The following is a 14,220-nucleotide window of genomic DNA, read 5'->3' as shown; positions in this document are numbered from 1 at the left end:
CTAATCAGTTCTACTTTGGATCACATGGTTCAGAAATAAATGGAGCGATAGGGAGTCTAAAATAAGAAGGCTACTACGTTTTTCAAAACTTTTTAAGAGAATAAGTAAATAGAGCTGCATTATGAAATCTTCAAAAGTTTCAGGAATTCCAAACCTCAAATTTTCTCACCGAAGTGGCAACACCAATGTGCTCTACACAATCTATATAATCAATATTTTATCATTTTTTACCATTTATAACTTCTGTTTGTTTCCATGTCTTTTTAGCTCTTATCTCGTCGAAGATTGATTTCATTTTGTAAGTGAACTGATTTTTATTATATTTTTTATTTTAGCAAACAACACCCTCATCACCTCTCCCACAAATGTCTTACATGCTGCGTTCTACACTTCCTTATTGCCTGTTTTGCAGGCTGTCATGAGCAATTCTTCATTACCTTTTTTCGCATAACGAGGCATTTTCGAGCTTGATTGATCTCAATTTCGATTGTTTTCTTTTATCTTTTATTTTGTTGTTGTATCATTCTTGTTGCTTGCTTGCAACGAAATTAAATCCCCCATGACAAGTGGTCAAGCACATAAATGATGAAAGTATATGTGTGGGAAAAATGGCAATAAAAGCGAAATATTTCTGTATTTGTTGTTGTTGTTGTTGTTCTTTATATTGTTTTTGCTGCTAAGTCACCCAAATAAAGTGTGGCCGGTGTTTTTGTGTGTGGTCCTCAGATGCTATCATGAAATTAATTAATTGCGTTTTTCGGTAAATGATTGTTTGTTTTTGTTGTTGTTTTTATTTTTATTTTTTACGCACCCACATTCCTGGGCTGTTTTTATTTCAGGTTTTGGCTTTGGTTTTGTACTTGCCAATTTCTTGCTAGTCACCAGTGTGTGAAGTGAATGATTACATGAGAAATACCGTAATGAAATATCTCGCAGAGAATATTAGGTAATCATTCACATTGTTATTTAGCTGTTGATTTGATGATGTATGAATATAACAAATATTATTCATTTAAGCAAAAAATATAGAGATAGGAAAGTACAAAAAAAAAAACAATATATAACAAAATTTAGGATTATTGGGAATGAGTTGGTGAATTCTTTCTCAAACTAATTCCCACACAGACGAATTTTCTCCAACTCTTTCTGTCACAATTGGAGCTTTCCGATTTGTTCCTTTTCTATTACTTTGTAGTATCTGGATAAAAATAGAGCAATAAAAGCTGATATAAATCTGTTCCTTGAGAAAGATCTTCAAAGCAGCCCATTCATGTATTTAAAAGCATATATTGTTATTGTTAAAGCTTTCTAATTCTTTAATATTAGGAATATACATATTTTTTTGAGCTTTTCGACGTAGAATAGGTTACAACTTCGGGGTTTGAGAGTACAATGAAGGTACGTACATCTTTATACTCTCGCAACCTGTTGCACAGAGTATCATAGTTTTTTTCACATAACGGTTGTTTGTGTCACCAAGAAATATAAGAGTTAGATATGGGGTTATATATACATAAATGATCAGGATGACGAGTAGATTTGAAATCCGGATGTCTGTCCGTCTGTCCGTCCGTCTGTCCGTCTGTCCGTCTGTCCGTGCAAGCGATAACTTGAGTAAAAATTAAGATATCTTAATGAAACTTGGAACACATGTTCCTTGGCACCCTGAGGAGGTTGCTTTCGAAAATGGGCAAAATCGGTCCACTGCCACGCCCACAAAATGGAGGAAACCGAAAACCTATACAGTGTCATAACTAAGCCATAAATAAAGTTATGAAAATGAAATTTGGAACATAGGATCCCATTAGGGAGGGGCACATTTGGATGTAATTTTTTTGGAAAAGTGGGCGTGACCCCGCCCTCAAATAAGTTTTTTTGTATATAACTCGCAAACCAATAAAGCTTTATAAGCCAAACTTTCTGCAGTCGTTTCTTTTAGCCATTTCCTTATACAGTCCAAAAATGAAAGAAATCGGATAATAACCACGCCCACCTCCCATACAAAAGTTAGGTTGAAAATTACGAAAAGTGGGTTAACTCCCTAACGAAAAACGCCAGAAACACCAAATTTTACATAAGAAATGGCAGAAGAAAGCTACACTGAGATTTTTTTACAAAATGGAAAATGGGCGTGGCGTCGCCCACTTATGGGTCAAAAACCATATCTCAAGAACTATTCGACCGATTTCAATGAAATTCGGTATATAACACTTTCTTGACACCCTGATGACACGGGTGGAATATGGGCGAAATCGGTTCACAACTACGTCTACTTTCCATATAACCCAATTTTGAATTCCATCTGATTCGTTCACTTTATAATGTATTCATAAGGAACCAATGAAGCTAGCGGAATAAAACTTTACACAAATACTGCATTTGAGCTGTGACATCACTTGTGGAAAAATTGTCAAAATCGGACCATGACTTTTCAAGGCCCCTGATATCAAACATGAAGAACTCAGTGCCTAAGGTTAATTTTTCACCGAAAATATAGGTAAATCCCTCAGATATTTTAATGTAATTCATTCCCTCTGAATTTTTTTCTTATAACAGTTTCTCTCTGTACCTGAAATGGTAAAAAGAGGGTCATAACTTCCCCCAGATCCTATATACCTAATTATAAGTAATATTAAATTAAGTGATCGTATAGTCTTCGATACATTGTATCTTGGTGGTGAAAACGAGTGAAATCGGTTTAGGAATTACCTCAGTCCCCATATACTATTTATGATGATTTTCGTTATTCTATTGAACTTTATGCCGAATATATGGGTCGAATTGTGTTGTCTTTATAAAATTACATCAATAAATTGCGAGAGTATAAAATGTTCGGTTACACCCGAACTTAGCCCTTCCTTACTTGTTGAGTATGAAATCATGACGTCTCAGATAACTTGATATAATTTGTTAAAAGCTCATAAGTTCTTTAGATACACCTAAATATGAATTTCGGCACTGAAACGATTTAGTAATGCAAAACTAATAAAATAGAATAATTTTTGAACACACAAAATTCTTATGTGACTTTGCATTAAAAGTTCTATCATGAAAAAGCTTTTCAAAAGCGTCTTTAAGTTTTTTGTCGAATATACTTATTATTTATACTATACCGGACAACTAAAAAATCTTAGTTATTTCATATTATTTTAGTCAAATGTTTAAACTTTTTACTTTAAAACAATAATATATGTAGAATAATTAAGTATTAAGTGTAAACAAAGTCAGTGTTGTTGATTGCACTTATTCTTCCATTTATTTTAATTCATTTTAGATATTTTATCATTTTGGTAGCTAGCAATATAAACAGTGATATCTTTTTTGTTCTTTACACTAATGAAATATTTTTTTAGTATTATTTAAAGGGAACATTAATTGATACAAAAACATTATAATTAGTATTTTGTCGAACCTCCTTTGTTTTTTATAACGGATTTTATCCGCTCTTCCATTGAATTTATCAGATTTTGTAATGTTCCTGCTGCGATACCGTTATACCACACATCTTAGAGAATTCTATGCAATTTTGCTAAAGTTTTTGGTCTCTTCTTTGATATCTGAGTCTTCATTATAAACCAAAAGTTCTCAAGTTGATTGAAATCTTGACTATTACCTGAACACTATAAAGTCGAAACCCCGATTTTTGATAAATAATTCTTCACATGAAAGAAAAATGAAAGGACAATTATAAAATTTGTAATTTAAATTATAGCAATAACCTCTAGATGTACAAAAAAATTCATACTTACAATTTTGGCACGCTGGCATGGCGCAGAGTCATCCTGAAAAATAAGGACATCCGCTTATGAAAAATGGTCCTCTTTTGAGGGTATTAAATTCGTCTCAAGTATCTCTTGGTACTTAAACGCGATGACGGTTCCATCTATTAGGACTAGTTGTGGAAGGCTATGCTAAAAAAAGCATCCCCGGACCATTCGGCTGCCTCCCTGACGATTCATTGAAGACATTCGTCCTTGAACCAGTCACAAGTTCTCCGCCTGACGTATGACATGCCGTCGCTACAAGAAGGGTTAAATTTTGATTCATTCGAGAAGATAACATTTCGCCAAAAAAATGACTCCAATTTTCATGATCTTTTGCCCATCGTATACAGTTTTGATGCATGTTTGAGGTCCAAAGTCGTTTTTTGGCGGACTGAAGAGCGTTCAAATTAACATCTTGAAGCCTTCAACGATCGGTTCTTGCGCAATTTTCTGTACCGACATCTTGAAATATCTTCACTTTAACATCCTCAGCAGTTTTGAAGCGATTCCTCAAACAAATACGTCCCATCACTCGATTTTCCTTTGAATTTGTCTTCATCTTTGCTCCAGAGCCAGTTTTTTTCTTAAGAGACCTGGTTCTATCGATTTTTTTAAGAAATTCTCCGACGGAGGACTTGCTGAAGCCAACTCTATCACTTATTTCACGAATTGTCAGTTTTTATTTTTCCAAAATCAAAATATTACTTTTTTGCATTTCGGACATTTTTTTTTGAAATTCGGCATATTTAATAGCGAAGTACAAGCACAAAATAAATTATTAAACTCTTAAAAAATAAACTAAAAGTTGCTTTAAAACGTGTACCGAACACGTACTTATGTGAAAGAATGAGCCTTTCGGCAGTAAAATACACTGTTCGGTCACAATCGCCCGTTAAATGCAAATAAAATGGTTGTCCGGATTTCACTGTCCGCTACTGTATGAAAATAGAGGATTTTTTGAATCAAATATTATATATAAGAAGATTTGTTTTCATCCCTAAAATAATTTGGATTTAGTAAAAAAGGCTACAAAGTACCTGCAAAGTAAAAGCGTTAGCACATATTAAACAACAATAACAATAATGAGTTTGGTATAAATGCATTTACTTTATTTCACTCTACTACTTCCAAGAATTTAGGAATTTCTCAACTACTTTAATTTTGCACTCTTGCCTGGTATATTTACGCATCGTACATATGTTTGTCGTCGTCATCAAAATTGGGGTCTCTCATCCGAGGCTGTTCCTTCCTTTTCATTGGGGGGTGTTTTTATGTGGTGGGTCCCAAACCCTACGCACTACCGCATAGGCGGGTTTCGCCTTCTCACTTTAGTCGCCTCCAAACGGATGTCTGTTGGCTACCCAGAGGATACTTGGTTTAAGGCCGGAAGTCGTGAGCTGCTTGAGCCACATGTAAAAGAATCGTTCCTGGCCACTCCCAAGTGCATGACAGTCAGAAACTTTCCTCACTTACTTGAACTTCCACATATGACTCCATCCTCCAATATATATCTCCTGTCGTCAAACAAACAGTCAGCGCATTCGCGTCTTGGCTCCCACGTCACTGTTGACAGTCATAACTTTGAAGTTGTAGATAATTTCGTCTACCTGGGAACCAGCATTAACAGCAATAACAATGTCAGAAGCGTGGACGATGTCAACATCCGATGAGACGGCACTAGAAGTTTTCGAGAGAAAGGTTTTGCGGAAGATTTATGGTCCCTTAAACATTGGCAACGGCGAATACCGCAGACGATGGAACGATGAGCTCTATGTATTATTCGACGACATAGACATAGTCCAGCGAATAAAAAGACAGCGGCTACGCTGGCTAGGTCATGTTGTTCGAATGGATGAAAGTGTTCCAGCTCTGAAAGTATTCGATGCACTACCCGCTGGTGGAAGCCAAGGAAGAGGGAGACCTCCACTCTGGAAGGATCAGGTGGAGAGGGACCTGGCTTCGCTTGGTATAACCAATTGGCGCCAAACTGCCAGAAGGAGGGATACGTGGCGCGCTGTTGTGGACTCGGCTATAACCGCGTAAGCGGTGTCTACGCCAGTCAAGAAGAAGACATATGTTTGTAACGGTATTGTTGATCAAACAGTTAAAGTGACATTTGCAGCCGCTTTTACCTTTTACTTTTTTATATCGGATTTCATATACCTAAACCGATACTCTAAGCTATCGTCAATATTGTTTAAGATATTAAATGCAAATGTTGCCAATGACGTGTGCCACAAAAGGTGAATTTTGGTAAGCAAAAATAATTTAAATGTTTCGCTCTTCATGCAGTGAATGTATTATTATATGGAGTGATTTCGAAAAGAATTTGCAGCTGATTTAAAGAGCCACCCTAATGTAAGTGTGATTCCCGGCAATTATCTCAGTTGTACACTTCATTCTATCTAACCATTGATAATGCAATGTTTTGTTGTTATAGTTGTATTGTTGATTTTAATCACATTTCTTGCTCTTCTTTCCTTCCGCCCTACCAACTATGCACAACAACAACAATCAACAATGTTGCAGCTTTTTGCAATTGCTGGTGAGTTTGTACGGTCGGCTTCATTTACTTCTCGGTGGGTTCGTTTGTTGTGTTCGTCTATTCGTGTTTATTTTATTTGTGTAGTATTTGGCTTGTTGTTGTTTATTTGCCATTTTAGCATTGCCAATATTTACACTTTTGCCAAAGCTAATGCTCGTAAATAGAAACTGTGTAAAGAATTGTAACTAAAATACTTGAAATTTCTAATGCACGATTACATATATACATGCAAACATACAGACATACAAACAAATACAGTTATATGTATAATATGTATAATATGTACAAGTTAAAGTGCGTAAATTTAGATTCCGGAAATTTATTCCGAATAAAAAGTGTTGTGCAAATTTACCGCTATTCCACTACATATATATGTATTAGTATTGAGTTTAATGGACGCAAAAGTATATGCACAACAACAACCGCAACACCACCGTTTTACTACTAACTCCTGCATCTGCCGGGTTCCCTGTTAGCCTGCGCCACCCTTGCCGCTTGATAACTTTTCGTTTTGTTTTTTGTTTTTTGCTGCTGCACTCAACAGCTTAACGAGAGTCAACAACAAATTTACGTGTTAAGCGGTGTATATATGTATATATGAACTATACAATTTAGTATTAAATACAAGTTTCTAAACTCAAGTACACATACATAGATATATATTGTTATTGTATATACATACATACATACATATGTATGTTACTAAGTTCTTGTTAGTTTATGTGTCAATTTAGTCGGTGTTTTTATCCCCACCGTTGGTTAGAAAAATGTTGAACTAAAATTGTTAACATTGTTAGCCGGAAAATTTCGTACTTTCACAAACACACTCACACAAGCATGAATCTATCTATATATACATGTTTTTGTCTATACAGGTTTATCAATTAAACATTTGAACTATGCACGTAGCTTCTTCGGTTTTTCCTTTTTGTTTTCCAGCAATTTCCAATTAATTGTAGAAAAACACTTAAAATAAACAGCGGGAAGCACCCTAAAGGTATGCTACGATGAATAAAAACTAACGATGTAATGTACATATGTGTATGCGTATGTAGATTTGAGTGGTGCTAAACTTATAAATACAAGAATTTAAAGCACAATTATCACGAATATAATTGAAATTTTTATTCTTACTTGTATGTATGTGTACCAATTGTATGTATGTTTGTAATGAATAAACTCCAAAACTACTGTGCCGATTTTAAAAATTCTTTCACCATTGGAAAACTACATTCACCATGAGTAACATAGGCTATATTTATTGCTAGAATCTCAAGTTTCTGGAAACAGTTCTCTGGTGAGGGTATCAAAAAGACTTCGTGATGGAGACTCTTAATCTGAAACTGAAAATCGTTTTACAAGTCATTCTCTTCGCATCACAAATGCGTGCTAGAGAGTCGAGTAACGAGCCCTCGCAGCCGCTTGCCCCCTCCCAAGTACGCGCTTGCGAGTCGGGTACGAAGCGTGTGCAGCGGCTTGAAGAATGCAAATTCTCCACATTTATTCAAAAATCCTAACCTCAAATTGCATTTAGCGAACTTGGAATCATAAAAGAGAAGAAGCAAGTTCAGAACTCGAGACCTAGAGCCACTTAGAGCTCTGCAGTTAAAAGAAAAAGTGTTGCAGAAGCTGCGACCTATGATCTATTGAGGCCTTTTTGTTCGTATAAACTCAACAACACATCTCAAGTGTATCTAATTGGGTCCAATATTCCTATCTGATTCTTATTTAAGCGGACTGCCTTAATGTATATATATATCCCTATATCTTATCTTACAGATCTCAGTCAACACACTTACCTTTATTCTTCGATTCTTCAATATCATAGCGAAGTTTTGACGATAATTTCTGCGCAAACCAGTTTCATACAAAAATTCCTGAGACTCCATATTTTCATATACGAATGGTGAATCCAGATTCTAGTATATTCGAATTAAATTATATTATTTGGAATTTTCAAAATGAGACCTAAAATATATATATAAAGTTATTAAAATATTTTGGTTATACAAAGTTTCGTATTATTTTTCTGTTCTTATTTCTAGTTTAAGTGCTTCAAAATTACATTTAAACTAAGTGAAACATGAATCACTACAATAACATTTTCATATTCTCCCTGCTAAACCAACAGTAATACTAGTTGTACTAATCGTATTTAAATTGTAAGAAGCAATATTATCCGCAAATGCACTTTGTAAGCTCCTTTTCATCCGCTTCATCCATTCAGTGCCACTTCAAATAACAATCCCGCCAAATCACCTTGCAAAAGTGTAAAACCAACACTTCACCCTTTTCATGACGCATCAAAAATAAAGCATTTTTTATAATATCCTATTAGTAGCTATCTTTCCACGATAAAAGCAGATTATGATCGCATACAAGAACCCACGGAAAATGCACGCTTGCGTTGACAGCTGAAACACCCAGAAAATGCTGTCACAACGCGACGCACATTGAAAGTAACAGCGCAAAGTGGAAGCTGCGAACTTTCGTACAAGCTTTCAGCTTTCGAGCTCCTTGAGTCGCGGCAGGGGCTTAACGGTGAAAACAAGTGATAAGGGAAGGATTAATAAAATGTGAAGAAGGTATAGAAAATGTAAAAAAGAAATATCAACGACTTTACATGAAAATGTTGATAGCAGTTTGTAGCAAAACAATCGTTTAGCATATTAAAATCCCACAAGAAGAAGAGTAAAATTCAACGAAGTGGGGACTACTTGGCGCTCTTACAGTTTTCAAAGTATTTTCTTTGTAGTTGTTGTTGCAATTTTTACCAGCCTCATGCGGCGCATCCTTTTCGATTTGCTAACCTTTTATAATAAAATTGCTACTTTGGTTGTAAATTTGTCTTAAACGCTTCGTTGGGCTCAGAAGAGCTGAAGAAGAGAAAAAGGAAGTGCAGAAGAAGAAGAAAGCAAAAGGGGTCCGTGTCGTATGGGAGTTGCGGTTCAAAACACAAGTAAAATCTACTTAAGATTTCCGGCGTCCTTGCAACCGTTCTATACACACACACACATAGATAGCTGTAGACCCTTTTGTTACACCCCGTCCTCACTTGGAACACTAACGAAGCAAATAAACTTAACGCTGATGATATTGCCAGCCATTCTGCTCTCCCACGCAACTGCTCTTCTCTCTCCCTCTCAATCTCTGTCGTAAGGCAGACTATTGAATAACCCATCATTGACCTTAACATAAAGGTTACCGATTTTCTGTGTGCTTCTTAATAACTTTTATAAAAGATTTTTCGTCGGCCAAACCGCACCTTCCGTATTCAGGCAATGTATTCAAAAGTAATCAGCATTTTTCTTTTTGCACATTTTCGGTTAGGCACAAAAGGCAGACAATATTGGCTTGTTACTACACGGTAGAGAGTACTAAAGTACCAAAAGGTAGAAAAGGCAAAAGAGAAGAGAGGAAAAAATATTTTAAATAGCAAGCATAAGATAGTGCACATACACATTTGTAAATAAGTGGCATCACCAGTGCAGTTAGTTAAGGCCAACATTGAAATATGGCTTATAGGCGGTCAATATGGGCAACGATAAAGTTGTCGAACGCAAAATTTACACACGCACACACAGACACACTCACAATACAAGCGATACCGCAGAGTGCAAGTAAGGCAAAAAATTTAAAAAAAATACAAGCAGACATATTATTGAAGTGCAGAGAAATATTACAGAAATATACCGATATACATACAAATATGTAAGCAGAAAAAGTGTGTGTTAAAGCGCAAAACTGCCAATGCAATCATCGAAAAGGAATCTTTGACTCCGGCAGCACAGACCGTAAAAACGGAAAGCCACAACAAAAAACAAGTAAGGAAGGGCTAAGTTCGGGTGTAACCGAACATTTTATACTCTCGCAATTTATTTATTTAATTTCATTAATATAACACACAATTTGACCCACATATTCGTCTTATATATGGTATAAAGTCCATGGAAAGTTTGAAAAACCTAATATTAAGTATATGGGAGTTAGGTGAAGTTATGACCCGATGTCACGTATTTTAGGCACGGAGACATATTATTAAAAGAAAGATATTCCCTCCGAATTTCTTCAAAATATCTGAGAGACTTACCTATATTTTCGGTAAAAAATTTGTTCGAAGCACCGAGGTCCTCATATTCGATTTCGACGATTTTTAGAAGGGCGATGCCACACTATAAATGTAGTATTTGTGCTAAGTTGTGTTCCGATATCTTTACTAGTGCTTACTTTATGTATTGTAAGGTAAACGATTCAGATCGTCTTCAAAGTTCTGGTATTTAGGAAGTAGGCGTGGTTGTGAACCGATTTGGCCTATTTTCTCAGCATATAATTGGGATCCAAGGGAAATATTACAAACCGAATTTCATTTAAATTGGTCGAGAAGTTTCGGAGATGGGGCGGAACCACGCCCATTTAAAATTTTATATACTGTTTTGAGGGCAGCCCTTCCGTAACTTCTTTATAATGAAATTTAAGGTTTCTGTTGGTTTTCTTTACTGAATTAAAGCGTTTTTGGTAGTTTTCAACGTAACCTTTGTATGGGAGGTGGGCGTGGTTATAATCCGATTTCCTCCATTTTTGGACTATATAAGGAAAAAAAAAACGACTCCTGAATGTTTCGTTGATATAGCTTTAGTAGTTTACGTGATATATACAAAAACCGTAGTAGGGGGCGGGGCCACGCCTATTTTCCCAAAAAAAATTACATCCAAATATGCCCCTTCCTAGAACAATCCTTTGTACTAAATTTCACTTTCATAGCTTAATTTATGGCTTAGTTATAATAGCTCTTTATGTGTTTTCGGGTATCGCCATTTTGTGGGCGTGGCAGTGGTCCGATGCCGCCTATCGAACTTAACCTTCTTATGGTGCCAAGGAACACGTGTTCCAAGTTTCATTAAGATATCTCAATTTTTACTCAAGTTACAGCTTGCACGGACGGACGGACGGACAGACAGACATCCGGATTTGAACTTTACCCGTCATAACCCTATATCCAACTCGTTTAGTTTTGGGTGTTACAAACAACCGTTATGTGGACAAAACTATAATACTCTCTTTAGCAACATTTGTTGCGAGAGTATAAATATACAACAACACAACTTAGCCAAGTACATATTTTACGTCCGTGTATATAGTTGTATATATAGCATATAGATGTACTTTGCATGTGCACTCTCATTTCTGGTTCAATCAAAGCTTAAACATTTCACTATTTTTTTAGAAAGTATTTTTGTGTTTTATTCAGTGTTTCTTTCGCGGTTAATCGAGCAAACAACTGGTGTAAATGCAATAGACTGACATAATCAAGTAGTTGATAGAATTACAAACGATTATACCATGTAAGAGAATAATGGTATTAATGGCGGTTATTATAAACTCCAACAACAGAAGGGAACTTCAGATTGAGAAAAGTGAAACTACTCGAACTAACTTTATGAGAATTTTCAAAGTTACCGATTTAATATAAAATATAAATATATAAAGTATAAAATATAGAGATAATGCGTTATGCTTGCAGTCAATCAAATCGAAACAGAGTATGAACTTGGAAATACATTTGTTTTCGAAAGTTTTTCAATAACTAGAGCCTATTGAAATAAAATCCGTTATTTGGAAAATGTTTTGAATAACATAAAGATTATCCATTCATATTAGCGATATGACGATGTTTTATGGACTATCTACCTATAAGACTTATTGGATAATATTACCCAAAAAATAGTATTCAGGCTTATCTAGGTGAAATATACATTAGAGAGTTGTAGTAGGTCACTCAAATCCTGAGTTAGATTGTAGTTCAATGCTCAAAGTGTTATATTAGACCGTTTCAGTAATAGAGGGTCCATTAGAATATTCTTTAACTTTAGTTTGAGGAGACTGTGTTCATATCTTGGAAGCCTTAGATCTTATACCTTTACTACGGTCCTCATCAAAAGGTTTCTTCAACTAGTTGTATTAGTGTTAACTCATGTTCCTATTCGTGTTCGGAATTTTGCTCTGCCTTTCGAAGACATCTTCCACTCCAGCTCATATTTATTTGGGTTGGTTTAATGATGTATATATGTATATATGTGTAAATGCTCACTCACAATATCCTTGAAATCATCAATTAGATCCTCTGTAGATATGGAAATCAAAACGGTAATCACAAGAGAAATTATTTATGTAGGCGTACATCCAAAATTATCTCATTGGCTCTGAAGCTGCAAAGAGAAGTTCGATAGTCCACATGGGTTTGAGACCAACCTTCCACATTAAAAAGTATGTAGGTATCTTAATATCTCACACTCAGGTGTTGAGCATATATTTATATATATTGTTTACATACAAGTGCGATAAATATGTACATTTGCATATATGCATATACTAATATGAATTCCATACAAGTATGTTACATATGTTGTAAAAGAGATATGTGGCAAATGCAACAAGAACTTTAACATTAACACGGGCAACAACAATAACAATTTCTCAAGTTACCTAACATGATAATAACAATGCCATCAATTATTCCATTATGCAAATTACAAGTGAATTCCATACTCAGAGGCACACACTCACATCAAAAGGTGTCTAATTTGCAGGCGTGTGCAGTTTGCTGCCGTCACCGAGGCACTTTAATTAAACTTTTAGTGTGCCATTTAAATGAGCATTTATGCATTGTGTCTAACTTAATACACTTGCATATATAATATAATATATAATTATAGAGATTTCAAATGCCAACAGGTTAACGCTTTTGGCTGTTAATAAATAGCTTTGCAAATTGGCAAACAATTTCATATTGAAAATAGTAAATATTAACTTGTCGCCGAAATAGTAGTACTAAATTTAGAGTTACCGAGGCTTCAGGGTAATTGCATAGTGAAGTGTATGTAATGAATGTCAGCGTTTATAAATAATTATTTTATTGCTTAGTTTACTGCAGGTTTCATTGTGTGCTTAACTTTACTGAATAAACCATTTTAAGGTGATTCTAAGAATTTTAAATAAGATATCGATTTTTACAAAATTTTATTATTGGTTTAGGATCACCTATTTTTGACGTTGTAATGTGAAATGTAAGTGTGTGGAACGTGTGGCCGCGATCTTATTATATCAGTTAGTGATTATCACTTTTAGTATTTGACTTTTGCGCCCTTTTCCCTACAGTACAATATCTATACAGCGCTCTCTGTTATAACTGTGGAAATATTTCCCGGAATTAGAGCTTGTTCTCCGAATTATGCATGTAAATTTCAAAATAAAAATTTTCTCTTCAATATTATGGAACTCATCGCTTTTTATTCCGATCTTTTACAGCACATTTGCAAATTAATACAAGTAAGAAAGACTAGGTTCGGACGCAACCGAACATTTTATACTCTCGCAATTTATTGATATATTCTTATTAAGATAACACACAATTTGACCCAATTTGAAAATCCTATAATTAGGTATATAAGAGCTAGGGGAAGTTATGACCCGATTTTAACCATTTCTGGTACAGAGACACACTATTAGAAGAAAAATATTTCCTCTGTATTAAATTAAGATACCTGAGAGATTTACCGAAATTTTCGGTGAAAAATTACAATGGGGCACTGAATTCTTCATATTCGATATTCGGGGCTTTGAAAAGTTGTAGTCCGATTTTGACAATTTTTTCACAAGTGATGCCACAGATCATATACAGTATTTGTCTAAAGTTTTATTTCACTATTTTCATTGGTTCTTTATGTATATATTATAAAGTGAACGAATCAGATGGAATTCAGAATTGCGTTATATGGGAAGTTGTCGTGGTTGTGAATCGATTTCATCCATTTTCCAGACGTGTCATCAGGATGTCAAGAAAATATTATATACCGAATTTCATTCCAATCGGTCGATTAGTTCATGAGATATGGTTTTTGACCCATAAGTGGA

The 14,220-nt window shown here is 35.0% G+C and overlaps 1 protein-coding gene across 3 annotated transcripts in view; it reads left to right on the top strand.

Annotated features, from left to right (window-relative positions):
• LOC105210084 (leucine-rich repeat-containing protein 15) overlaps positions 1 to 14,220 on the top strand; it is a 119,234-nt gene that overhangs the window by 16,234 nt on the left and 88,780 nt on the right. The window contains exon 1 of one of the 3 annotated variants that reach the window (XM_054225535.1): positions 1,377 to 1,398. The exons of the other annotated variants lie outside the window; for them this stretch is intronic. The gene's annotated coding sequence lies outside the window, so the exon portion shown is untranslated. Of the gene's footprint in view, positions 1 to 1,376; positions 1,399 to 14,220 lie in introns of those variants that run through there. 3 annotated transcript variants of the gene reach the window in all.

This window comes from Zeugodacus cucurbitae, chromosome 2 (assembly GCF_028554725.1).
Source record: "Zeugodacus cucurbitae isolate PBARC_wt_2022May chromosome 2, idZeuCucr1.2, whole genome shotgun sequence".
NCBI lineage: Eukaryota > Metazoa > Arthropoda > Insecta > Diptera > Tephritidae > Zeugodacus > Zeugodacus cucurbitae.
The sequence above is the reverse complement of the archived record's forward strand: the minus strand, read 5'-3'. Positions and strand labels throughout refer to the sequence as shown.